The following is a 27,483-nucleotide window of genomic DNA, read 5'->3' as shown; positions in this document are numbered from 1 at the left end:
CAAGTTAATAGGAAGTATCTTAATGATGTTGATTATGATATTCCTAAGTAGAGGAATGGACAAAACACTGATTTTATGAGAAGAGAAATTGCTTTTCTTTGTTAAGGCTAAGAAGGTCACTATCATTAACCACAAAGTTGACAATTTATGTTTGTATCATTTAATATTTGTCAGTAGTTTCCCCTTTGGTGATTAAAAAAAGGGCAGATGCTAAATTACGTTGGCTTGGGAGACATATGTATCTTTCCTCTGAAGCAGGACTGTAGGAAAAAATTATACAGGAGAAAGATGTCTTGCTGAAATTTATCAAAATTATAAGCAAAATTTTAAATGCTATTTATATATTGGAGAGTTTTCATATTTTACAATTTAGCTTGTTAAATAAGTAGTAAAATGTTTTGGAAGCTGAATTTTCACTCTGACACAATAGTCTTCGTCTGTATATTACTAGTTGTCAATGGTGTAGGGGATTAATTGCTGTTTGATTTTATTTTTCAAATTAAAATTACTTGTTGACAGACTAACAAATTGTCTAAGTCTTTTTAAAGCCACTGGAAGAGAGCGTGTATACTTTTCCTTTTCCATGGGAAATTTTTTTTCTTAATTTTTCCTGTCTGAAATTGGTTATCTTGTTTTTAGAACTATCATAAGGTACAGAAAAATATAGGGATATTCAGTCAGGAATTAGATGAGTGATGTCAAATGGTGTTCCCAGGAGCCTGTGCGAGAAGGTGTGAGGATGGTGATCCACACATCCCTCTTTGTTTCAGTTGTAGTTTTTTGACCTTTATTTGTTTTAGACATTGGGATTCAGTGTAAGATTTTACTTGAAAAATTGATTCCACTGCCTTTCTTTTAACGTTTGATAACAGAGATCTAGATTTTCTACAATATTGGCAATTTCTCCTAAATACTACCAAGTAAGTTAGGTTTTACTTTCTGTCCAGATTCAGGGTAGAGCCACTTCATACTGTGAAAATTATAAGTATTTTTTTCTGTTTGCTGAGTTTCTGTCATCTATATATTTGTGACCATGATGTTAGGCTTATGGAATTGGACAGATTCTTAAAGAGCATGCACCTCTATCACTTCATTTTACAGATGAAGATATAAACCCAAAGCGGTTGTGACATGTCCCCAAGGTCACATTGGGCAGAAGCAAGAAAAGATTATATTCCATTATTCTTTCTACTGCATTAAACTTTCTCTTTTAGAAGTTCCATTTCATCAAATCTTGAATAAGAAGTATTTGTTAAAAGTGGGAAATATTAATGGCATACAGGAAAGGATGAGAACAAATAACATTGCAGAAGTTAATCCTTTCAAAATATATTTATTGAGGAGCTACCATGCCTCAGGTATTGTTACTTACTGAAACAAGGCTGTTAACTTACATATGAAAAATCTACATGTGTCCTATGCAGTATGTGGTGTTAATGTAAGTTAAGCAGATGACTCCTGGCCTTGAGGGTTAAAATAATTTCCATTTTTAATGCCATATTGGACATTGGTTTCATCTTGGCCACCTAGGATACCTTGCCCTTTGTGTTAATAACAACACCCAGATTTCCTTATGGGTAATTAACACCACCACCTCCCTACTCCAACCATCCCCCACCCCTGACTCCGCCTTTGGAGGGCCAAAAATCAAGTTCATCCATCCAGCCCTAACCAAAGGGATGGAAAGCATATGGCCAGTTCTAGGCCAATTAAACTGTTTTTCCTGGGACCTTCTATCTCCGAGAGATACAAACATGGGGAAACTGTCAGAATTCATTCAGTCTTGACCACTGAATAGTTCCCATTTCGGAGATCCTCTCCTTGCCAGAGCATCTTAGATTCCTTCTCAAGGCTAGCATTTCAGCCTCATCTTTGATTCTCAAAACTCTCATGTTCTTTCACTAAATTCCCTTAAGCTTACGTTAATTAAAGTTGGTTTCTCTCACTTACACTGATACCTTTCTGCAATTCTTTATTGGACATGAAACACAAACTGCTAGAGAAGAACAGGAACTATGAAGTTAGGTTCTTTGTCTCAAAGTCCAAAACCTGAGTCATTATACCAAGAAATGACAACCCTAATATTCCTGCCCCACACACACACCCCCCACCCCCCCACAATAAACCTTTTAGCTCTTTGTTATATTAACAAGCTTGGTATCAGGAGACCTGTTGCACAATAAAGATAATTCCCTTCTCTAACTTATCTTCTCCCATTTAAAGGCTGATTCCTAAGGAGTGGTACTGGGCTTCTTAGGGTTGTGAAGCACTGTCATCCTTTTCCCAGTCTTCATTTTCATCTGTTAAAGTACCATCACACCAGCCCTCTGCTGAGTGCTGTTGACCTTGTTCGCTGATTGCTTTTAGTGATTCCCTTCAGTGATTGATGAGATGACTGGACAGTAATGAAAACAGAGCTGATTCACTTTGCTTTAGCAGGATTAAAGCCTGAAAACAAATTTAATTTTCTTTTATGGGGAGGGGAAATAGGAACAAAAGATTTTCATCAATGTCTTAAAGTAACATGAAAGGAAGACAGGAGGACTTAATATGGTAAAACGAAACTTTGTAAAGGAAAGGAAGCATAACTGTTAGATTCCTAACGGAAGGAGTGGTGGTTCTCTAATTTCCTTTTTAACAGTAAATGCCATTCACATGCTAGGCATGTATATGTACTAGTTCACAGACCCTCCAGATAAACTTGTGATCTAAACTGGGAGAAAAAGACATGTGGGAGACATAAAACAGTCATGGAAAAATTGAAGAGATTATAATGAAGCTTTGGTCAGCATAATTTGAGATCTTTCCCTTTCCATGATCTCTCTCTATAAAATCGGGAAAATCTAGCTTGTAGAAAATTAAGATATGTAAAAAGTTCTTGAGTTCTTTGAGTTGTTTTTCTGCCAGTGGTGATGAATATAAAGGGTTAACTATTAAAAACTATATTGTAGCACAGAATGTTAGATATTTGTACATATTTTTAAAGTTAAAATTCTAATCCTTTTAATACTTGTATGCAAGTTACAGGTACCTGTGAGTACGGTAGGCCCTATCATAGAAGGATGGACTACTGCAAGAACACTCCTTCTCATTTCAAATTTTCCTTGCAGGAATAAATAGGTGGTTCAATCTGTAGGTAGAGAAAAAAGCAGAATAGCCCAATGCGATATCATTGCATTACTATAATCACAGTTTACTTGTATGATTTAATCTCTAGGCCTCTGTTTTATAACTGAAAAAGGTAGATGTATCAGTCAGGGGCAGGGCCACTGCCTGTCTATACAGTGCCTCTGTGGAAATTGGAAAATGCCTCTCTTTCCTCCAGTAGAATGTAGCCCCTTGGCAAGTGGAGCACAGGCTGGATTTCAGCTCTCCTGGTTTCTTTTGCTGGGTTCTCTTATACAAAGTACTACCTACATAGCTATACATAGTAGCCCTGGTTTGACTTTTTGGTTGTGTGCAGCAGAGACTAACCCCAAATATTTTAAGCCAAAGGAGAATTTACTGGCAGGATATTGGGGGCTGCAGAAATCTGAGAAAGTGAAAAGAGCTAGGGCATCTCTGGTACCAGGAGTTAACCAAGGTTTTCAACTCAGGAGCTTCCTGGTCCTTGGGTCCTGAGGGCTGCAATGGATTTGACCTCTGCCTGTACCCTCTTCCTTTGTTTCACTCACTCAGGATTTAGCATCCCAGGGGTGGTGTTTGATTGCCTGGCCCCTGGGTATTGCAGGGAGCTCGTGAAGGAGCAGGCTCCCCATTTCTGAAGTGGGAAATGGCAGTGAGAGGTGGCACTTAGTGACCTCCCACTGAGACTACACACCATTTGAATTATCCCCAAGGGGAGGCTGGTGTGCTATTAGGAAGGTGGGTATATGTGGAGAGAGTTGGGTGCTGGATAACTACAAAATGATAAATGTATGGTATAGGGCTTAGGTAATAATATCTGCTATTTTTACCTGGATAAGGTATTATTTAGTCCAAGCTCTGGTACAAAACTGCTGTAAAGACAGTGACATAAAAAGTGTAATAACTAAAGGCACTTATGTAACTAATTTTCCTGACCCAGTGTTGTAGTGCATGTCCTTTTCTCTGTGTATGGAAGTGATGGCAGAAATGGATAACCCAGGAAAGAAGAATCTCAGGTGAAAATGTGTAGTGAAATACTCAGAAAGTAATGTTGTGAATTCATGATTCCTCTTGGTTCTTTGTAGTCTGCCCCATAGGGCAGAAGACAGTTTTCTTTGAGAAAGAAGGAAGGTCCCAAATTTCTATTATCTCCTTTCTTACAGATAGAAATGCATTTATTTTTTACCTTTTCTTTTCTTTCTCTTTCTTTTTTTCCTTCCTTTCTCCATCCCTTCCTCCCTCCCTCCTTTCTTCTTTCTTTCTTTCTCCCTTCATGTTCTTTCTTTTTTTTTTTGCGGTACTCGGGCCTCTCACTGTTGTGGCCTCTCCCATTGCGGAGCACAGGCTCCGGACGTGCAGGCTCAGCGGCCACGGCTCACAGGCCCAGCTGCTCCGCGGCATGTGGGATCTTCCTGGACCGGGGCACAAACCCGTGTCCCCTGCATCAGCAGGCGGACTCTCAATCACTGCGCCACCAGGGAAGCCCCATGTTCTTTCTTTTTTTTCTACTCTTTCTACCCTTTCTTCCCTTTCTTTCCACCCTTTCTTCCCTTTCTTTCCTTTCTTTCTCCCATACTCAGAGATAGCAAAGAAGTGCTTGTTATAATCAACAACGTGATCTGCTGGGGGTGGGGTGAGGTGCTGTGTCCCCTAGGCTTTTATAAGATCCAGAGCCTTCCACATGACCCTTCCTGGCTCCTCCCTCCTGGTGCTTTTGGACAGGGTTACTAGAATGGGAGAGAGTATAACAACGATTCTGGTTTTCGGTTCTTGCCCATGACGCTCTGCTGATTTTCCTCTTAGCTGTGAAGTTTTTCATGCCCTTGAGTTTCTTCTGTGTACAAAACTTTTTTGTAGTCAAGTCTCTGTACAAATTTCTGGCCCAGCATGTAGTCCAGTGGAATTTGTCTTTCTTCCAATGCCATTGTCCGTATTATGAAACAACAAACTTCCTGCTACTTTATATATACTTCGTTTGATGGATAGATGTTAATTTATTTTTTTAAAAAAATACAATAAATAAATAAAAATTTAAAAAATACAAACACTGTTCTAAGACCTAATGATGTTCTAAGTCCTAGTTTATTTTTCTGTTTTATTGGAAAGTACAACCTAGATGTTCTTATAGATTTCTTGTGTATCTTATAGTCTAGTGGTGGAGACAAGGAAAAAACAAGTGGACAAATGTGTAATTATTAATTACAAATTATGAGGGAAATAATATTAAAGAAAAACAGCTCAATATTAAGAATAGTAAGGGTGGTACCTACTTAAGAAAGGATGACTATTAGGCTTCTCTGAGGAACAGATAAGTCATGATCTGAAGATTGACAAGGAACCTATTAGACAGGTGGATGGGGAGGTGGGAGACATAAGGTTGATGTGGGGGCGGGATGTAAATGGTGTGTATTATTCAGGATGGGCCAGGCTTAAGCTAGGGTAGCAAATCATCGTAGCTTAACACTTAAAAGTTTATTTCTTGCTTACGTGGAGTATGTTCTGTGAGACAGCTATACACTTGGTGAGTCAGGTCCATCACATGGACTTTGATCTTGACACACGGTGCCACGACTTCACCAAAAGCGGGGAGGTTATGCGGTGCTTTTCTCCACTGTTAAAAGACCATTGACCCGATCTGAGTTCACAGCCCTACGTAAGCGCAAAGAGCTGGTATGCTCAGGAAGGAGTAGAGAGCTGTGCATTGTTGAGCACGAATCACATCCACCTCAGAGTCTGTGGGAGTGAGTCAGGAGCTAGAACATTCCAGGCAGAGAGAGCAACCTGGAGGAAAGTTTTGAGGTAAGATTATGGTTAGTATACTGCAGTACTATTGAGTCATAAGAGATCATGCCACCTCCTGTAGTTATGTAGAAGATGCAGAGTTGAAGAGTGACACCATTGTTTCAGTTACCAGAGTTCAGTGCAACATCATGTCTTTAATAATATGGCTTCTAAATTTTAGAGTCCTAGATGAGAAAGAGATAACTACTAATAATTATTAATCTTATGCTGTGTGTGACAAATGTAGCATATGCATTTTCTCATTTAATTCTAAGTACTGTTATTCCATTCTACAGATGAGGAAACAGACGCAAAGAGGCTAAGTAATTTACTTAAGGTCATAGAGCTAGTAAGTGATGGAGTTGGTGTTCAAACCCAGGCAGTCTGACTCAGGGCCTATTTAACTACTAACTCTAATGCAGACTGAAAATGTTTTCTTGGTCTTGGCCAGAAAGGGCCTTGGTGACCAGGTGTTTGACTCTGTAGAAGAGAAAGTGTTATTGCGTCTCTCAGGCACAGGACGGAGGACAGGAGAAAGGAATGAGTGTAAGGTGCTAATGAAGTTGTATTACCTTTTGGAGTTAGTGTTTATCCTAAGAAATGAATTTTGGATAGTGAGAAGCCATTACATTTTTAGCTTAACTAGATACTGTCCTTCTACTGTTGTTGTTGTTGTTCTTTCATACTGAGTGTTTTCGGAAACTTCATCCTGTTGTAGTTGGAGAGCCAAAGGTACCCTGTACTGCTCTAGTGCCCAAGTCATAGAGGCACCACCCAGGGGGTGATAGTACCCATCATCAAAGCATAGAAATGAGGGGGACAAAAATTCAATGGGAGGAAGCTGGAAGTTCTTGAACAACTGCCTTTTCCCACCTAGAGTGTCTCCCCTCAAGGCTAAAACCTAGGTGGGTCTGAGGTTCTCTTAATAATGGAGGTTTTCCCCTCCAAACCTTTGAGTAATTGCCTGACAAATTCCATAACTTGGAACCCAATTGTGACCTTGAGGCAGAGAGGGTACCATTCTTGGTTTCCTACCCACCATTTTTCTTTCCTTATAGCAAGTGACTCTGGGATAGAAGTGCAAAGTACTGCCTAGAAACCCTGGGAAGAAATGCCGGTGTGCAGGATATTCAGTAAATAATTTTCAGGGAATTATACTTGAGAAGCCATTGGGTTTCTATTTGTCTTACCTGGAGTCACAGCAAGCTTTCACTCAATGAGGGCACTGACCTGAGAACTGGTGTGAGCTGTGTAACCAACCAGGAGACAAACGGAGTATTTTGGTTTTCTAAACATAAATCCGTTTTTATAGAAGATAGCTCTAGGACCAAATTCTCCCTCCTGATATGGGCATCATATAGTAACAATAAGTTTCCCAGTTACAGTGCACACTGAATTTAAAGCTTTTAACATTATTCTCCAGATAGTTAATTTTTTCCATTTAGGAAGGCATGAATTACAATTTTCAGGTTAATTCTGCTCTGTATCCCCATAGCATATTTTGCCAGCATATTCTATGATATTTCCTGCCTCTTGGCTTTACTCATGCAATTTCCCAAGCTGGGATGCCCTTCCTCCTTTCTTCAGTTGGATAAATCCTCATTACCATTTTAGGATTCATTTTAGGGCACTATCCCCTCTTGGAAGCCTTCTTTGGACCCCCGCGTTGGGCTCAGTGCCCCTCCTCCAGCTTCCCATTACACTCAATACCTTTATCTTATTTTTTAGCTTCATTTAATTGAAATTATCTGCTTTGAGGGTTTTTTCCCCTCCCTTCATTAGAATCTCAAGTCCTCATGGGTGGGGTCTGTCTGTATTCAGCCTTTTCACCTTTAAATCTAGTAAAGTCCTTAATGTCAGTTGAGCCAAACTAAATGGGCAAAAGCTGGTCATAAGATGTAGTGAGAGTTCCATAATTCATTCATTTCAGCTTTGGAAGTGAGAACTGATTCTATATAGCCACCATTGAAACAAGGGAACCAAAATTAAGCTCCAGCCATCCCAGAGAAGGTAAATAGAAGACACTGAAGCTAGACTTGAATCGTATTGCTGACTTCTAATTCTAACTTGTTTTGAAGCAAGTTGTTTATTCCATGTGTCTTAATTTGCACAACTGCAAAATGACTATATTATATTCACTGAAATCTGTGAGGCCTGCTATTCTTATTGAACCATTGGATGTCAACCATTATGAATGCAGCTCATTATGCCAAAAACATAGCACGTGCAGTTTAATCAATGCAGAAGTGAAGACCAAGAGTCTTGGAACAGTTGTACTGATTTGACATTTTCCTGGAATCGACAAGGAGATATACTTCCATGTGGCAAGCTACTGGATCCCCCCCAACCTACTCCTTTTTCAAGTTATAAACACTTTCCTCATTGACATTTATTAGAAAGTAACACAAAGCAGATTGCTGGGTTTGCATTCTGTGGACGTTTCATATTGGGCATATTGTAAGCTCTCTGTGTGCCAGGCATGATGGCATTCTTGGAGGTTAAGATTTTAAATCCTGTTCTACCACTTAATAATTTCATTGACTTAACCTTTATATAGATGAAGTGTATAATTTCCTCAAAGAATACTTTGGTGCCCCATGCTTGCCGAAAGAATACTTCAGGTTGGAAATTCGGTCTGTGATCTGTCAGGTGATGAAACAAAAGGTTTAACTTAAACACAAACGCTAGGTCACAAAGGGACCTAGGTCACAAAGGATCCAGATGATTTTGTATTTGGTTACAACATCCTCCATCTCCCTGGCATCTCTGTCCTTTCGTCTCTTTTCTGCCATCTGTCAATATACTTGAATGAGGAACTTAATCACATATGCTATCAACAGGTTGGTTTGGGTTTTTTTCCACCTTCTTTTTGATGAGGTGGTAATAAAAGAGTATATCATAAAACAGTATCCAGTTTTACATTGTTTTTAATTTTTTTTCCAGAGCTAAATAGTTTAAGACTAAGGCTGGACCCATTAGTAATTCCAGTATTTGAGTCAAAGAAATCAAATGTTATATTTGATCTAACTTAAAGAGGAAAATAAAATATAATTTTCTTCCATTTTTTGTTCTTTCTGTTCTATCCATTCTTTCCATTCTATGGTGAATTGTATATTTGATTATTAATTGGTTCTTATTATTAATAAAATTGTAGGTTTTGTTATTAATTATAATAATACAATTAATTATAGTAAATTACCACGTTTGGAAATTGAACATTTGAAATTAACCAGTATAAGAAATTAACAACAGTATATAAAGTGGCTTTATTTATGAACCTTGGAGTCAGAATCACCTGATTTATTCTGGGCTCAGTTAAGTACTAGCTGTGTGGCCTCAGGTGCATTGCTTAATCTTTCTAAGCCTCATCTGTAAAGGGGATATAGGCCTATGTAACTTGTGGGGTTATTGTATGATTAATGAGATAATTGTATACAGCATTTAGCAGAGAGCTTGACACTGTAAATGCTCAATAAATGATAATAGTTTTCATTTTTAATATTTATTCTATTTAACTTTGACCACTAAAGTAAAGAGATAAAGTAATGAAATGCAGTTTTTAAAAAACCTACTACTCCATTTTTAAATGTGATTCTCAGATGGTTTTATAAAAACTATTTTTATTATACATAGAGAGATATAGCTCCATGAATACAATTATTATTATCTGCAGAAAGTCATCCACTGCTTGGCTTATGTGTCTTGGGTAAAGGCTGCATATTGCTCTTCTATCATGCTTTCTACCAAATCCATTGTACTAATGTCAACAACTTGGAACAGGATTCAGCAAACTGCAGCCTGCAGACCAAATCCAGTCCCCTGTGTGTTTTTGTGTGGTCTGAGAGCTAAGAATGGTTTGTACATTTTTAAATGGTAGGGGAAAAATTTTTTTAAAGAATAATATTTTGTGACTTAGGAAAATGATATGAAATTCAAATTTCAGTGACTATAAATAAAGTTTTATTGGAACACAGCCACTCGCATTTATTTACATATTGTCTACGACAGCTTTCCATCAGCAGAGTTGAGTGCTTGTTATAGAGACTGCATGACCTGCAAGGCCTAAAATATTTATTATCTGGCCCTTCACAGAAAAAAGTATGTTGACCTCTGACTTCAAATAATAAAAATATATTTATGGATAAGTCTTTCAGAATCTAGTCTTCTCAATTTAAAGATTGTATTTTCGTTTGCTAAGGCTGCCATAACAAAGTACCACAAACTGGGTGGCTCAAACAATAGAAATTTATTGTCTCACAGTTCTGGAGACTAGAAGTCTCAAATCAAGATGTGGGCAGGCCATGCTCTCTCTGAAACCTGTAGGGGAATATTTCCTTGCCTCTTTCTAGCTTCTAATGGTTTGCTCACAGTTTGGTGTTCCTTGGCTTGCAACTACATAAATCCAGCCTCTGCCTTTGTTGTTGCATGACGTTCTCCCTGTATGTCTGTCTTCAGTGACTGTCTTCTAATAAGGACACCAGTCATATTGGATCATACCCTACTCCAGTATGACTTCTGGAGTCATACTTCTTAACTAATCTCATTTGCAAGGGCCCTATTTCCAAATAAGTTCACATTCTGAGGTACTGCGGGTTAGGATTTCAAAATATCTTTTTATTGGTTGGTTGGGGAGACACAATTCAACCCATAACTGTCAGGAAACTAGATTCCAAAAATATAAAGGGATTCCCTCAAAGTCACAAGGAGAGTTAATGGCAGAACAAAGAAGAGACTTTGAAGTCGTACGGACTTGAACCAGAACCTGGAAAGCTGAAATTCTAATTAATGAATAATCTTTCCACTACACTATATGGGTTCAAAGTGAATTAATCTCCCATACCTAATGTATATGCAATATAGAACTTTTTTGAGTCCTTTTTAAGACATATACATGTCTTATATATATATAAGCATTAATAATGAAACATACTATTTAAATTTCTGGACTATTATTGGCTCAAATTCCCAGTACTGTAATTAATTTGTATTTATTAACACTAAGAGAGAATGAATGTGATGAGTTTTTTCTTTCTATTTCATATGTCAACTAACCATTCCAGAAAACAGAGTAAACTGTATTCATAATCTACATTATGTAGTGACGCTTCAATATTCTGCTAAACTGTCAAAGTTTACATTTTTATTCAGAAGTGACATGCATACAAGACAATATTAAAGAGAAAAATCAGTAACTAAATAATAATTTAAGTTCTTTTAAAAATAACATATATAATTTTTTTCCTTTCCCAATGGCTATCACTTTTATCAACCACAAAAACTCAAGCTTAAAGTTATTTCTCTCTCAAAGACACTGTAAAAGTAGTATCTATAGGTAGGTTCTCACCTCCAGAGGTCTGTTAGTGGTTGTATGCAAGGGGCTAATAGAATTTCTCAGTGTTAAAATATGGATTATGGGAAAAAGGATCCCTTTAGAACTAAAAGTAATAGAAACATGGCAAATAAAAGAAATATGTTGGTGTCACACAAGGGCAGGAAGCAGAGTTGGGAAACTTTTCACCAGACCTTGTTTGCCTGTGAATACCAACTATTCTACAGAGTATTTTTCAAACAGTATCAGATGCTTATGTTATGGGGAAGCCAGGGCACTTGAGGTTAAAGAAAGCCACCTGTGTGATTTAGCAATGCTGTCCCCTTGAGCTAAATCCAGGCTTTTTGGTTTAATGTTTTAGAACATGATTCTGCCTCCATCAGCCAGTATTAGGGCAATGGGGTACATGGCTCAGTAACCCTAGATATTAATGCCTCCAAATGAGCCTCCAGGTGTAACACTTGGACACTCAAAACATACAGTATTTTAGGATTAAATTACTAGACTTTGAAGGAAAAAGCTGACAGTAGCTTCATTACTGCACGGAAAGTTCCAGGTTTAGTGGGCCATGGGGTAATTAATTGTCATAACCTTTGCCTTTGAAGTAGTTGGAAGAAAGAAAAAGTTACCCCATTTAACTGACAGAAAAACTGAGACAAGGGCAGCTAACTTGCTTGTGGTTACCCAGGGAATAGTTGGCTGAGACTCCAGGATTCCTGACTCCACATTCATTGCTGTAACCACCAGACTAAAACCATCTGCCAAAAGCTGTAATTTGGTCTTGAGGCCGTGGCCATAGTTTAGAACCACAGTAGTGAGGGAAACACACTTAAAGGAGAACCTTGAAAATCTTTCAAGGGAATTATGCCTCTTTATCTATGTTGCTTATGCAGTGATTGGAATAAATGCGGGTTTGGGCCCCACCACATTTGTGGTTTGGGGTTAGGCTAGGGTCCCTTTCAGGAAACTGGGAAGGTTTGCCTCACCCTCGGGCCCAAGTTTTTAAACCAATTGTGTTGAGTATATGATGCACAAATCAATGTGTTAACATTATGCTTTTTATTTGGCAGAAGTCATAACATGGGTTGCCATGGATGTAACAAGATGGGCCAGAGAGGAGAGGATTGGAGACGTGGAAACTGAGAGAGCACACTTCTTGGGACCACACGGCGGTCTGGAACGGCCCTGAGGTGGGTGATTTGCAGGGAACTGAATGGGCGTAGACTTTGCATTGAGAAAACCTTCAGTGTTTCCAGGAGAAGCAGCAGAAGTAGGTTCTGACCGTGGGTACCAGGCTGAAGTTCTGGAAGGCAAGCCTCAAGCATCATGGAGGTTGGGCTGTTCACCTTTGGGGTTGAGGCTCAAAGAGTGGGTTTCAATGTCAGCATTCAAGTTATTTTTTAAAGAATAAAGCAACACACTCCACTGGAATGGTATACCAGGTAATAATAATCATCACAGTAATATTAATAATAACTATATGACATCTACTCTTTATTGAGCTTCTATAGGATGGGTATTATGCTACTAGCTTTTTATATTTTTTATCTTGTTCATTCCTAACTGTGGCCCTGCAATATAGGTTTTATTTTTTATATTCTGTAAATGTGGAATTGAGACTCAGCAGGGTTAACTGACTTGTCCAAAGTCACAAGGATACAGTAAGACAGAGAAGGGATTTGAACCCAAGACTCCAATACCACTGTGCATGCTTTATGCTCATCCTTACTGGAGTAGGGGACATGTCAGTACTTCAGTCCATAGGCATAAGGTGAGAGCCTAGTTATCAGATCTAGGAGGCAAGCCTGATGGATACAGTTGGCAAACTCTTAATGTGTCTTTTAAGAACAAGATTGATTCTAGAGATTAGGCCTTGGCTTGTTCATTCAAGTAGGAATGAAATGGCTCTAGAGTAGGAAATTGAAGTTGCTAAGCAGGTCCTTATCCATATGTAAGTGCCTTTCCCCATAATGACAACTTTTCCTCACTTATTAATGGTTATGTGCATGGACTTTGAAGTCATACAGATTTAATTTCAAATCTTGTTTCAGACCCTTACTGGCTGTGTGGTCACAGGTAATCTACTTAACTTCTCTGAGCCCTAGTTTCCTCACCTGCAGGGCTGGCAGTTCACAGGATTGTGAAGAGTCAATAAAGTCTTGTATACACGTTTAGCCTTTGACAGGTTGCCAGCAGTCCTCAACATTACATTACATTTATTATATTAATTACTTTAGAATCACCCATAGGGCTGTGAAACCCCTGACGGCTGGGCACATTCCAGATCACTTTTTTTTTATGCTTTCATTTTATTTATTTTTTTATACAGCAGCTTCTTATTAGCCATCAGTTTTATACACATCAAATTATGTGTATGTGTGTACGTACACATGTGTATACATGTCAATCCCAATCTCCCAATTCATCACAACGCCACCCCCACCCACCCTGCCGCGTTCCCCCCTTGGTGTCCATACATTTGTTCTCTACATCTGTGTCTCATCTTCTGCCCTGCAAACCAGTGTACCATTTTCCTAGGTTCCACATACATGCGTTAATATACAACATGTGTTTTTCTCTTTCTGACTTACTTCACTCTGTATGACAGTCTCTAGATCCATCCATGTCTCAACAAATGACCCAATTTCGTTCCTTTTTATGGCTGAGTAATATTCCATTGTATATATGTACCACATCTTCTTTATCCATTCATCTGTCGATGGGCCTTTAGGTGGCTTCCATGACCTGGCTATTATCAATAGTGCTACAATGAACATTGGGGTGCATGTGTCTTTTTGAATTATGGTTTTCTCTGGGTATATGCCCAGTTGTGGGATTGCTGGATCTTATGGTAATTCTATTCTTAGTTTTTTAAGGAACCTCCATACTGTTCTCCATAGTGGCTGTATCAATTTACATTCCCACCAACAGTGCAAGAGAGTTCCCTTTTCTCCACACCCTCTCCAGCATTTGTTGTTTGTAGATTTTCTGATGATGCCCATTCTAATGGGGGTGAGGTGATACCTCACTGTAGTTTTGATTTGCATTTCTCTAATAATTAGTGATGTTGAGCAGCTTTTCATGTGCTTCTTGGCCATCTGTATGTCTTCTTTGGAGAAATGTCTATTTAGGTCTTCTGCCCATTTTTGGATTGGGTTGTTTGTTTTTTTTTAATATTGAGCTGCATGAGCTGTTTATATATTTTGAAGATTAATCCTTTGTCTGTTGATTCATTTAAGTATATCATGCCACTGCCTTCTGGCTTGTAGAGTTTCTGCAAAATCAGCTGTTATCCTTATAGGAGTTCCCTTGTATGTTGTTTGTCATTTTTCCCTTGCTGCTTTCAATAATTTTTGTTTGTCTTTAATTTTTGCCAGTTTGATTACTATGTGTCTCAGCGTGTTTCTCCTTGGGTTTGTCCTGCCTGGGACTCTCTGCACTTCCTGGACTTGGGTGGCTATTTCCTTTCCCGTGTTAGGGAAGTTTTCGACTATAATCTCTTCAAATATTTTCTCTGGTCCTTCCTCTCTCTCTTCTCCTTCTAGGACCCCTATAATGCGAATGTTGTTGCGTTTAATGTTGTCCCAGAGGTCTCTTAGGCTGTCTTCATTTCTTTTCATTCTTTTTTCTTTATTCTCTTCTGTGGCAGTGAATTCCACCATTCTGTCTTCCGGGTCACTTATCCAGTCTTCTGCCTCAGTTATTCTGCTATTGATTCCTTCTAGTGTATTTTTCATTCCAGTTATTATATTGTTCACCTCTGTTTGTTTGTTCTTTAATTGTTTTAGGTCTTTGTTGAACATTTCTTGCATCTTCTTGATCTTTGCCTCCATTGTTTTTCTGAGGCCCTGGATCATCTTCACTATCATTATTCTGAATTCTTTTTCTGGAAGGTTGCCTATCTCCACTTCATTCAGTTGTTTTCCTGGGTTTTATCTTGTTCCTTCATCTGGTACATAGTCCTCTGCCTTTTCATCTTGTCTATCTTTCTGTGAATGTGGTTTTTGTTCCACAGGCTGCAGGATTGTAGTTCTTATTGCTTCTGCTCTCTGCCCTCTGACATTCCAGATTACTTAAATCAGAATCTCTAGGCATGGGATCCAGACATCAGTTTGTTTGTTGTTTTTTTTTCAAAACTCCCTATGTGATTGCATTGTACAGCCAAGGTCGGGCACCAACGTGTAAATGCTGAATAATATTTTTCTCTTGTTTAGGTGAAAAGTAGTTTTCTTCCTTAGTCTAGCAAAAAGCATTGGAGGAATTCCTTAGTAAAAATAACTATGGCTAAGCTAAATATTAAACATAAAAAGAGTGCTTTCCCTCTCGTTCTCAAAGGTGTCCTGATTTGGCGAAAAGAAATTGTATGGCCCCTTATTTATAAATAGAGGAGTAACTTTTCATATTTACTCTCTTAGGAGTTCAAAGTTTCTATGTTTCCTTTATTTTATTAGGTTTCCTGTTTAGCTATTAATTTGAACAGTGAACAAGAATGAGAAACCAGGGGTATGTTTTTAAGGATGCGTATCTTTCTCTAAAACAGATCATCAAGCATTGCTCCCCTGCCCAGAAACCCCACCAACATATGTTTTTCCCACTTTGGGAGCTCCTCGTGTTGAGGATTGGTGGTGTCTGTGACCAAGTTGTATCTGAAACCCACCCCTGGGTTCTGGTAGGCCAGGGGTCAGTCCAACCAGAGGCCTGGGTCTGGGACTGGCTCCCAGTGATGGGTGGGTGGGGAATAGTGTAGAGCTGCCTTTCTGGGGTAGAGGATTGTGGAGACAGCCAGTGGGAAGTTTGGAGGCCATCGCCTACAGGGGCACTGAGAGTTTCAGAATTGAGAGCCCACATGCAAATGCTGAGTCCGCTGAGCAGGTGTGGGATTGTAAATGAGGGAAAAGTGAATGGAAAGTGGGTTGAATCAGGAGCAGACTGGAAACCAGTAAAGAGGTTGCCTAATGATTGTCTCAAACATCACTGTGTATCCTATCCACTGCTCAAACTGTGAGTGTCAAGCTGGTTTATTGGTCAAGGTGGGCTTGTAAAAAGATATATGTCATGATCCTTAAGTCACTCTATGACCAATAATTTTTTTAAAAGTATTGGTTGGCTTAGAAATAGTTGGTGTAACTGATAGAACAAACTAGTTGTTAAAAGAGCAAAGAATAGAGTGAAAGTAGGGTGTCTATCCTGGTTTGACAGGTATAACTTAATTATAAATAGGGCTCCCTCTCATTCTCAAAGGTGTCCTGATTTGGCCAAAAAAAATTGTATGCCCCCCTCTGTAAAAGAGTCTTGGTGTTCCATATTCTTCTAAATTGGAACTGACCACACTAATTATATCAATAGACTTAAATAGAATTGGAAAATTAGTGTCTGTGACCACCTGTGAGGATAAAAGTAAAAATGATTTACCAAATTCATTCCTTAATTTGAGGGAGCAGTTGTTCCACAGGTTGAAAGCTCTTTATAGCCAGGTGGTAGAAGCAAGGTTTAGCAGAAATTAAGTTCACTTTGGTCAAATTTATCTATTTCTATGCCAGCCCCATACCACTCTAATTAATAAACTATACAGAAAGTCTTTATATCTGGTGGGGCAAGTCATCTCATCTTACTCTTCTTCTCTAGGAATATCTTAGCATTATTGACTGTTTGTTCTTTTCATATGAATTTTAGCATCACTTTGTTGAATTCCTAGAAACAACTTGTTGAGATTTTTATTGAAATTACATTGAATTTAGTGAACAATTTTGAGGGCAAATTGATATCTTAATGATTTGGGGGTCTTTCTAATCAGAAATGTGGTATATACTTTGACTTATTAGGTCTGAATATCTTTCAATAAAACTTTATGGATTTACCCAGAAAGATCGTGCATGTCTTTTGAGAAGCAGTAAAGAATAGAGCCGTAGAGTTTAGAATCTGGCACCAGACTGCCTGGGTTTGAATTCTGTCATTTGCCAGCTGTGTAATGCAAACTTATGTAACCTCACTGTGCCTTAGTTTCTTCATCTTTAAAATGGGGATATAATTATGCTCACTTCAAAGGGCTATTATAAATAGTAAATGAATTAATATGCAAAACATATAGGAAGAGGTCTGGGAAATAATAAAAACATATAAGTATTTGCTTCTAGTATTCCTAGGTTCCTTTTTTTTGTAATTACATTTTCCTACATAAACATGTAATTGACTTTTATATAATATTATTTTAAACTTAATTATGTTGTGGTCAGATACCATTTATTAGATATTTCTTGAGAATTACTCTATGGCCTACTCTTGGTCAATTTTCATAAATATTCCATGCGTTCTTCAGAAGAATGTGTAATCTTAAATTGTTGGGTACAGATTTGTCTATATGTTAATTAAATTGAATTTATGAATTATGTTGTTCAAATCTTCTATGTTAATACATTGAAAGTGTGTGGGTTTCACTAGATTTGTGGATGAAATTGAGTTAGTAATGTAGAAGATCTCTAAACAATTTAAAATTTTCACAATGCCTACTGGAAATTATACATACAACAATCATGAGGCTTCTCAGCTTAAATAAAGCATAAGGTTCCTTTGCTTTTTACTAGGATTAGATTGAGGCCTTATCTTCAGAGTAGCAGTTATTTATATTTCTGATTTTTAAAAATAAAATTATTGTACAACAAAATGCCACTATATTTCTACTAGTGTTTTGTTTTCTTAGTCTCTTTGACGTATTCATAATTGAAGGAGGTTTGTTGAAATCTCCCACTATGAGAAAGGACTTGTCCATTTCTCTCTATGCGTCTATCAACTTTTGATTTATATCATTTGAAACTATTTTATTAGTTATATGCAATTTTAGAATTGTTATATCTTTCTGGAGAGTTGAAACTTTTGTTGTTATATTGGAACATTCTCTATCCATAGGCATGGTTTTTTGTCTCAAAGTCTATCTCATCTGTATTATTATAGCTAACCCAACTCTATTTTGATTAGTATTTGCATGGCTAGTTTTTCCTGTCCTTATTTTCCACTATTTCATGTCCTTAGGTATGTTTTTGGTATACTACTTGTAAACAATATATAGTTGAATTTTACCTTTCATCCAGTCTGATACTTCTATTTTTAACTGGCAAGTGTAAGACAATTATGCTTACTGTGATTACTGATATATTGGGGTTTTTTTTTTTTTTTTTTAACCATCAGACTTTGTTTCTTTTATTTGATTCACATTTTCTTTGCTTCCTCCAGTTATCTTCCTGCCTTTTGGGGGTTGATGGAATATTTTGTTTTTTCTTTCCTCTATTTATTTGAACGTTTTTCATTGTAATTCTGTTGTTTTAGTGATCACCCTTGAAATTTGGAAATAAGCTTAAAGAAGTCAGTAATCAGTGCCTTAGTCTCTCTCTTGAAGAATACATATATCCTTAATATATTTTAATTCTAATCACTCTCTCACCATCTTTAGTGTTTCTGTCTTCTTTTAAGCCACAAAATTTGACTTATTACTATTTTATACAAATAATTTTACTCTTCTTCTTGTGGCTCCCATATTTTCTTTCTTGGGATCATTTTCCCTCTTCCTGATAATCGCCTTTGGAAATTCCTTTAGTAAAGATGTTTTACTGATGACTTCAATTTTTTTTTTGGCAAGTTTCAGGATATAAGTAGGTTTATTTTTATTATTTTTTAAAATATTTTAGTTTTATAGGGATATAGTTGATTTAAAATGTTGTGTTAGTTTCAGGGAATATAGTTGATTTAAAATGTTGATTTCAACTTTTGTTTGCCAAAAATGTCTTTGTTTTGCCTTTATGCTTGAAAGACAATTGTTCTGAGGATATAAGTTGGCAGTTATTTTCTGTCAGCACTTTGGAAATATTATTTCACTGTTTGCTGGCTTTCCTCATTGTGCTGGAGAATCTACCTGTAATTTGTGGATCGTTTTTTCCAAAGACAAAGGTTTTCCCTTTGTCTTTGGTGTTCTGTAGTTTCACTAAAATGTATTCAGATAGGGATTTCTTTTTATTTATTTATTTTTTGGCACATGTCGTGCTTCCTGTGTCTGTGGACGCATATTTCCTCAATTCTGGAAAATTCTGGGACTTTATTTTAGATATTGACTTTCTATAAGTCTCTTTTATCTCTTTCTGGGGTTTGGTGCAATACAACTCTGCAGGTATGGACATCTACCAAGACTTTCACAAGACTTTCAATGAAGTTGCTGTATTGTTAGAAGTAGTTTAGAGACAACCACAATAATGCAACTAAGCACGTCTACAGGACCTCAGCTGGGTGGGTTAGTGCCTTAGTGCAAATTAGAAAAAAGTGCCCCCTTTAGGCAGGGGTAGGGCATTTGATTTAGTGAGCAGAGAGCATGGCCTGGGGAGTAAGGCTCAGGGTAGGTTTTGGTCACTTGTTGCGTCCTTAGCTGGGTGTCTTTAAACCAGGGGTCCCCAACCCCTGGGCCATGGACTGATAGTGATCCGTGGCCTGTTAGAAACCGAGCCGCACAGCAGGAGGTGAGCAGTGGGCGAGCGAGCGAAGCTTCATTTGTATTTACAGCCACTCCCCATCACTCGCATTACCACCTGAGCTCTGCCTCCTGTCAGCATTATGGTGAGTTGTGTAATTATTTCATTATATATTACAATGTAATAATAATAGAAATAAAGTGCACAATAAATGTAATGTGCTTGAACCATCCCAAAACCATCCCCCCACTAAGATCTGTGGAAAAATTGTCTTCCACGAAACCTGTCCCTGGTGCCAAAAAGTTTGGGGACCACTGCTTTAACCAATCGCAGCACCCCTGAAATGGTAAGACCTGTGGTGGCTAGGTGCAGGGTTAGGGCCAGAGGCACAGGGAAGGAGCCCAAAAGGACTACAGAACAACAGGGAAATCTTCATGTTGTGCATAGAGGAAGATGGCTTGATGACAGGCCAGTCTCTTCAACAACACTTACACACAGAGACTCTGCCACCTTTTGTGGCTCACCTTCTAACATGGGGATATGTTATGGGCCCTGTCTCCTAGGAATTGCATAGTTCCTGTGTATGGATTTAACCTTTGTTTCTTTTTACCTACACACTTTATTAAGGGGGGCATGTGTTCATATAAAAACAAATTATTTGGACATTTTTACTAATGAAAAACATCCATGTGATTTAAGCATTTAATCAGTAAAGAAATGAAAACACTGTACATTAGAGATGTTCAGCATACTTTCATTATATAAAATATATACACCAAGTATTCCTGATCACCAGAGTGGGTGCTCAGATACTGACCAAATTCAGAGAAAAGAGAGGCATGAAGATTTACACTCAGCCATTTTTTGTTGGGCACTAATACTGTGCCCAGGACTGGGCTGGCACCAAGCTTTGCACTACAAGGGTACAAAGGGAATATTTTAGCAAAATATTAACATGGTAACCCTTGAGCCCTGAAGCTAGGAGAGATGCAGGCCATTGAATCACACGTCCCATCCTCTGATTTCACTTGGGATTCATCAGCCTAAATAACCTAATTGAGTGTCATAATTGATTTGGGAGACTAATTTCCTTCCCTGGAAATCATTAAAGGTGGCCACGGCTTGCTTGAAGCAACACTTTCTCTAATGGAATCCCTGGACTCCTTCATGAGGAAGAAAGGCCCTGTCAGCAGGTGGCTGCTCAGCCCTGCTGGCCCAAGGCCTGCCCAGACCTGCCCTCTCCACAAAGGCTACCAGTAGCTCCTCAGGCCTCCCCACTGGGCGCCTTTCAGAGTGGACAAAAAGGGCATATTGCCAATGGAGGCAGCCACCCTGGGCAAAGGGCTGGCTACTAGCATCCTCTTGGCCATCACCCCAATTAGCGAGACACACTCCTTACTACTAAAGAATTTTCAGCAGGAAACTCTTTTGTGAGTGGTTCGACTTCTCCCCTGTGTGAAATACTTAGAGATTGTGACTTCTTTTTCGAAGCCAATGTTAAATTCCTAATTAAATCCTTACCTTTGAGGTTTTCCAGCCAACTGAGAAAACCCACTAGAGGTGGCCCTAAAGAATTTGCAATTCCTTCTGTTTGATTTCATCAGTGAGAGGTGAAGCTGGGAGCAGCCACCCTGCTCAGAATACCTTTGGAGTCACAAGAGGTGGTTCTCCTTTTCCTAGATTTTAATCCTCTTCTATTTAGGGTGGAAATAGCCTAAACCAAAAATCTGAAAGAGTGGCATCAAGTCCTGATAAAGATGCTGAATTTTAGAGTCACAAATTGAAAGATGTCCGGGATTTAGTTTTATGATGTTCATTCATCTCTGTAGGTACTCTCTTCATAATCATGCATCTCTGTCTGCAGTGGAAATTTCCATTTGAAATACTCCCCCTACAGGTGTAAGCCATCCCCAATTTAGAATCACCTCCATAGTGCTAAGATAGCCTCAAGTCTATAAATGGCATTTCTAAAATCATCTAAGAAAAAATGTCCATGTCATTGGTAAGATAGAAAGGCTGCCCTAACTTGCTCCTTGGTTTAACCATTCTCACTGTTTTTGCATGTTCTCCCACGCATCCAACTTAAATTTTCTTGCTGCTGTTTAAATTTCTTGTCTCTGTGGAGATGAATAACAGATGTTTCATAGTTTTCAGGCTTAAAGACAATATTTCTGTTGTAATCACAATTTAATATTGTAGATTGCATATTTTTATAGTAACAGCTACTGCCCAATTTATAAATTGGCTCAAATTATAAATAAGCCCAACTTATATATATTTTAAAAATTTCTTTTTATATTTTATATATTTTTAACACGTGCACTCTTCAGTTGGGCTACATCAGCCCCAGTAGTTGAAGAGCACACATGTTAAAAGTGCTAGAGTGTGGCATTCTTATTCAACCCTTTCTCACTTACAGATTTTATGGGACTCAGATGTTATTTTTCCCACTTGGTCTTGCATTACTAACTAAATAAATATAGATTATTTTTGATGTGCAAGGTAGATTTCTTAACACTGATCCTGCATTTAGATGAAAGAATCCTACTTTTAGTTTACTAGGTCTACACTGACTCTTAAGGACTAAAGAAAAAAAAGTATAATTTATCATGGAAGCTGCTTAAATGCAAAATTAATTAGGCCAGGGGAGGATGGACATGGGGATTAAACTGTCATGCTGGGATTTGATGGTTGGTGACAGATCAGGTGGGCCAGGGAGGCCACGATATGGTGGGGGTTGATGTGTTTGGTATATCAGAGGCTGCAGGACAGAATTCAGCGAAGCAGTGATGATCAGACAAGAGAGTCAAACTTGGGGAGATGAGCCAAGCTGCAAGGGAAGAATGCTAAGGAATAGGGGACTAAGAATGCTAAGGCTGTAGGAATGGGGGACTCTGGCTAAGAGATTGGGGACGAGTGGGTTTGGGCAACCTAAGACCAGAACTGAGACCAGAGAAATTGGGCTGCATCTTGTATGTGTAGCAGATGCTAACACCACCAGCAAGAATGGAATTTGATTTTGAGCTCTGAATTTGGGTGGAGGGAGACTTTATATGCTTCTATCCAAGGCCAGACCTTGTCTCTGAGAGAGGTCTAATCTGAGCCTAAGGAAGAAAGGAGGCTTGAGATAGGGAGCAAAAGGACAAGGAGCTGGAAGTACCCTGCATAACAAGTTTCCTTACTGAATGAGTCCATTAAATCCTGTGTAGAATCAGTGTGGGAATCTGGCCCAAAGTTTCTGTCATCAAGATTAATGGCTAATTAATATATAGCCAGTTCCATTTTTACTTTCCACTAGTATTATAATAACAGTTGTATTTCTAGTCCTTTGTTTTATAATCACTATCTCTCAAAATATTCTGGTTTTGAAGGTAGCTTTATATTTATTAAGGAGATGATAAAATGGAAGCTTAATCAAAGCCACAGGCACCTAAGTAATAAAACAAAAAGGGGGGAAGGACCAAATCTGTTGAGATGAAGGATGGACTGGATTACCAAGCGTCCTGGGAACACTTCTGAGGGGGATGGACTTGTTCATTATCCAGTATTAGTTTCATAGGTGTGGACATATGTCAAACCCTTTTAGATTATACAGTTTAAATATTGGCAGTTGATTATGTGTCAAATATTGTTCTATAAAGCTGTTCAAAACAAGAAATAAAATAACAGATGGTACCAACAGTTGACGAATGTAAGTGAATATAAGCTGCAGTTTTTGTACAACCACACGACAATGAAAATGGGAGTCTATTGGTATTAGATACCTCTCTATTTTTTCTGTCAACAAGACTGAGGGAGAAATTTGAATAAAAGGTAAGGGCTAACTTGTCCAGGATTGACCCCCGGCTGGCTGGCCTCCCTGAAAAGGAGTTGGCCTCCTGAAAAGCTCCATGGAGAGAAACTAGGCCTCTAGTGCTTAGAGCAATGAATCATCTCTGGTCAACTACGAGGCATGGAGCCTAACCTCTCCCTGTCCTGCCGGGGGAAGGCATGGTGCTTCATAACCATAACACTGACACGGTGAATGCTCCACATAACTTGCCACTTGTATCACTGTAACTCAAAGTGTATACCTCAACCTCTGATCATACCAGGGAAGAAGCCAGTGACCCTCAGTCATGAACCCTGACCTGACAGTACAGGCTTATGCCAAGATTCCATTATACTATGTAGGTTTTGTATCCTTGCCCTTCATTATGCCAAGGGAGGGATGATGCTTTCTAATGAAGTAGCTTAAAAGCCTCACAGCCCGAAGTTCAGATACCTCTCCTCGAATCTGAAACCTGGCCTGGCTAGGTCTCTCTATGATGCTGTAGAATTAAATGTGAGATGGGGACCTATGCCTCCTGTCTCCGTGAATTTTCCTCAGTGAACACTGGTATGAGTGCTTCTTGGCCAGTTGCCATTGTTTGCACAATACTGAGTGACGATACTGATGTGTTCAATTACAAATGCAGGGCTTTCTTCATCAACTTCACTCTCATGGTTCTCTGTAAGCCACTTACTCTTCTCTAGTCAGCTTCTAGCTAGATGTGAAGGTTTACAATTCTCTTCAAGTCTCCCACCCAATCATACTCCCTCATTTGGGGCAACTTTGTAGAGAAACAGACAACATTATGTGTAATTTCTCCCCACAAACATATCTTCTGTCTTTTCCCACTACTCCTTCATTCTTTCCTGTTTCAGAAGAGAAAGAGGAGACTATATTGTATAACAGGTAGGAGGAAGGAGGAAGGTGGCCTGGGTTCCTGTCTTGTCTGGTATGTTGGCCTCGGAAAGGTTATGTAACCTGTCTCAGTGTCCTCATCTGTAATGCAGAGGTAATAATACTATTGATTTTATAAGTTATGGGGAGGAATAAATGAGAAAGTGAATGCTTAGCACAGTACCTGGCCCATAACACGTACTCAGTCCATACGGGCTGGTATCAACACTATGATGACTCCTTTCTAAGGTGAACTCTACACTCCCTCCTGACGCCATTCTTGTTCCCATTTCTAGTTCCTGGTTACAATAGTCACTGCCCTTCTACATCTCCTCCCATGTTTAACTGAAATGTCACCTCCTCTGTGAAGCTATCCTCCCTGGCAAAATAAATTACATTTATTTGTTTGTGTGTCTGTCTCCTCTGTTACAATCTGAACTCAGGGGCCAGATAATCATTCCTGTAGACCCTGATACTTAGGTGTTTACTTTGTTAAGTAAGTCAGATTTAGAAAGCGGTCAAAATTCCTCCTTTTTTTCTATTAGGAATCTGCCTCCTGTGTTAAAAGCCAAACATGATCCTAATTCCCTTTATTGTTTTGTTCTGTGCTTTGAGAGGCAGTGTGTTTAAATGGTCAGCACATGGGTCTGGAGCCATTGAGCCCTGCATGGGAATCATGGCCCTGCCATTTACAAGCCACGTGACTTTGGTCAAATGGTTCTTTAATCCTCTGGTGCCTTCATTTGTTCATGTGCAAAGTGGAGCTAATCACAGTACCCACCACCATAGGGTTGTTGTATTAAGTCAGATAAGGCACAGAAAGCATGTAGCCCAATGCTTGGCACACTAGCCATTTCTATCATTATTGTTATTAGAATTGAGGTATCTCCAAAACCATGGTACTCTAGCTGCTAGAAAATCCACCTGGATCATGCTTGTAGGTCAACACTAATGGTACTGTCAAAACTACGGAAAGAGTGGAAATAAAAAGAGAAAAGGAGAAACGTATTTGTTCTGTTCTCTTTTCAATGAATGCTTAAATGATCATCTGTATGAGTATGTGTGTATTCATACAGTTAGCTTTTTATTTCACCTCTCAAACAATTGGAGTACAAAGAGGAAAAAAACGACACTTTCCTCTTTTGGGAAATACAACTGAAGATGAAAAAGAAAGTTTTTCTAAGGTAGTTTAAATTTCACTGGGAAAATCTTTATGCTTACAACGTGTTAAAAAAATGGTATTTGATTACCGTGAAAATTGAAATAGCCCAAATAATGGATTGGATTGTTTATGCAGCATATACCTTGAAATGGTCAATTAAATATAAAATCTTCCCTCTTCTTTTTGTGTTGGTGATTATTTTTTTGTGATTTTCCTCCATTTTTAGCAAAAAAGAAGGTATTTCATCATGTCTGCAACATGCCCAAACTAGTTTACCAAAATATATGCAACATATATAAATGCAAAGGATTTTTAACCTTAAAATAGAATTAGCTCATAAAAATTAACAAGAAGTATACAAATGCTCTCATATAACAAATGGGCAACAGACATGAGCAGGAAATTCACACCATAAGAAATACAAATATCCAGTAAATAATACAGTAAGAAATATTATTTTAACATTAAAAGCTTATTTGACTTGAGTATGCATTTTACCACAAAGTTATTCATTATTCAATTGCATTGAAACCAAACCTGCAGATTAAGAGAGAGATTCTGTCTTTTCAGACAAGTTTATTATGTCAATTTTACATGCTGTTCAAAACCGATGAAAAAAAAGAGATAGGAAGAGATATGAAATAAAATAAAAAGTAGAAATATGTTAAATATTCAAACATGAGGCCCCTCTGCCCTGCTCTGAAGTTTCCTAGATAAAGTAATTTTCAGCCTCTTCCCAGGCTTTGAGTTTGGTAAAACTTTTGACCTTAACTTTTTGCATCCTAAAACCCTTTTGTCATCTTGTTCTTGGTCATCCCTGTAGGTTGAAGCTTCTTTTTCAGTCTTGATGATCACAAGTGCCCTTGTCCATGAGCAGAGACCTTGGCATCCACCATGACCTGGTTCTTGACAGTGTCTGTGGTTCTTTCTCTCACGTCCACCTAACCTGAATTACATTTGATAGTATGTAATTAGTATGTAATTATGATATTTAATTAGTATGTAAATATCAAATTACATTTGATATTATACTTATTTTAAGTAATAATAGTTTATCTTTGAAAAATATCATCTGCTACTTTAGTAAGATATGGGAATTCATTCACATATATAAATAATATTTTAAATAGGAATCTTAAAGGAAGAGCCTAACACCTTCTTCAGTATGGAATTTTAAGTTCTCTTAATCCCTAATTTATTAACACTCTGGCTACAGAGGTGACATTTCCTATGAGGTTTGGGAAATTTATGGCAATACTAATAAAAACCAATCCTTGACGTGCCACCCACGTGCTGTTTGAAGCTGTTCTTTTGGAAGACCTGGAGACTGTGGCATCTTAGATTCCTGACTTCGTTGTTATTCATCCCACCCACCCTTCATATTCCTCCATGAGTAACTGGTTTCCTCTCAGTCCTAGTAACCCAGAGGCAAAGGAGTCCAAAGGCAACAGTCAAATGGAAACATAAATCCCAGACCCTCACACCTGAACACACCACAGGCAAACTGACTGCCAGACTAACTCTGGAAAGCGGCTGCTATCAAATTTCATGGATGAGACTAACCTTATACCAAAAAAGTTTCTGCCTAAAAAGCAGAGAAATTTATGTATTTTGAAATGGTTGTAGCTGTCATGCAAGTTTTTTACATGGTGAGAATATTGGATCTTATCTGTAGCTCTGAGTGTGTGAGTGGTGTAAGTTCTTCCATTTGTTTTTTTCATTTAGAAGTTACTGGTTCTCATTGGAATTCTAAGTAATGCCTTTCAGAGACAGAACAACCCTACAATATTGTTGCTATTATTAATCTTTCCTCAGATTTTTAAATCTTTCTATTCTTTCATGTTAAAACTACCAGAACTCAGTCTTCCCAAATGGCTTTGCCTCCTAGCATTGGCTTAGTAAGAATGAGTCAGAGGAAGGACCTGCTGGC

At 38.3% G+C, this 27,483-nt stretch overlaps 1 long non-coding RNA gene across 1 annotated transcript in view; it reads left to right on the top strand.

Annotated features, from left to right (window-relative positions):
• Window positions 1-6,170: 6,170 nt before the first annotated feature.
• The window catches only part of LOC111181326 (uncharacterized), a 263,813-nt gene continuing 242,500 nt past the window's right edge, over window positions 6,171-27,483 (top strand). The window contains exon 1 of the long non-coding RNA XR_016394320.1: window positions 6,171-12,426. This is a non-coding gene — a long non-coding RNA (uncharacterized LOC111181326). The remainder of the gene's footprint in view (window positions 12,427-27,483) is intronic.

This window comes from Delphinapterus leucas, chromosome 9, assembly GCF_059928025.1.
Source record: "Delphinapterus leucas isolate spDelLeu-1000000601 "Yukka" chromosome 9, BTC_Dleu_Yukka2, whole genome shotgun sequence".
NCBI lineage: Eukaryota > Metazoa > Chordata > Mammalia > Artiodactyla > Monodontidae > Delphinapterus > Delphinapterus leucas.
Note: the sequence above shows the minus strand (reverse complement) of the source record. Positions and strands in the feature narration are given on the sequence as shown.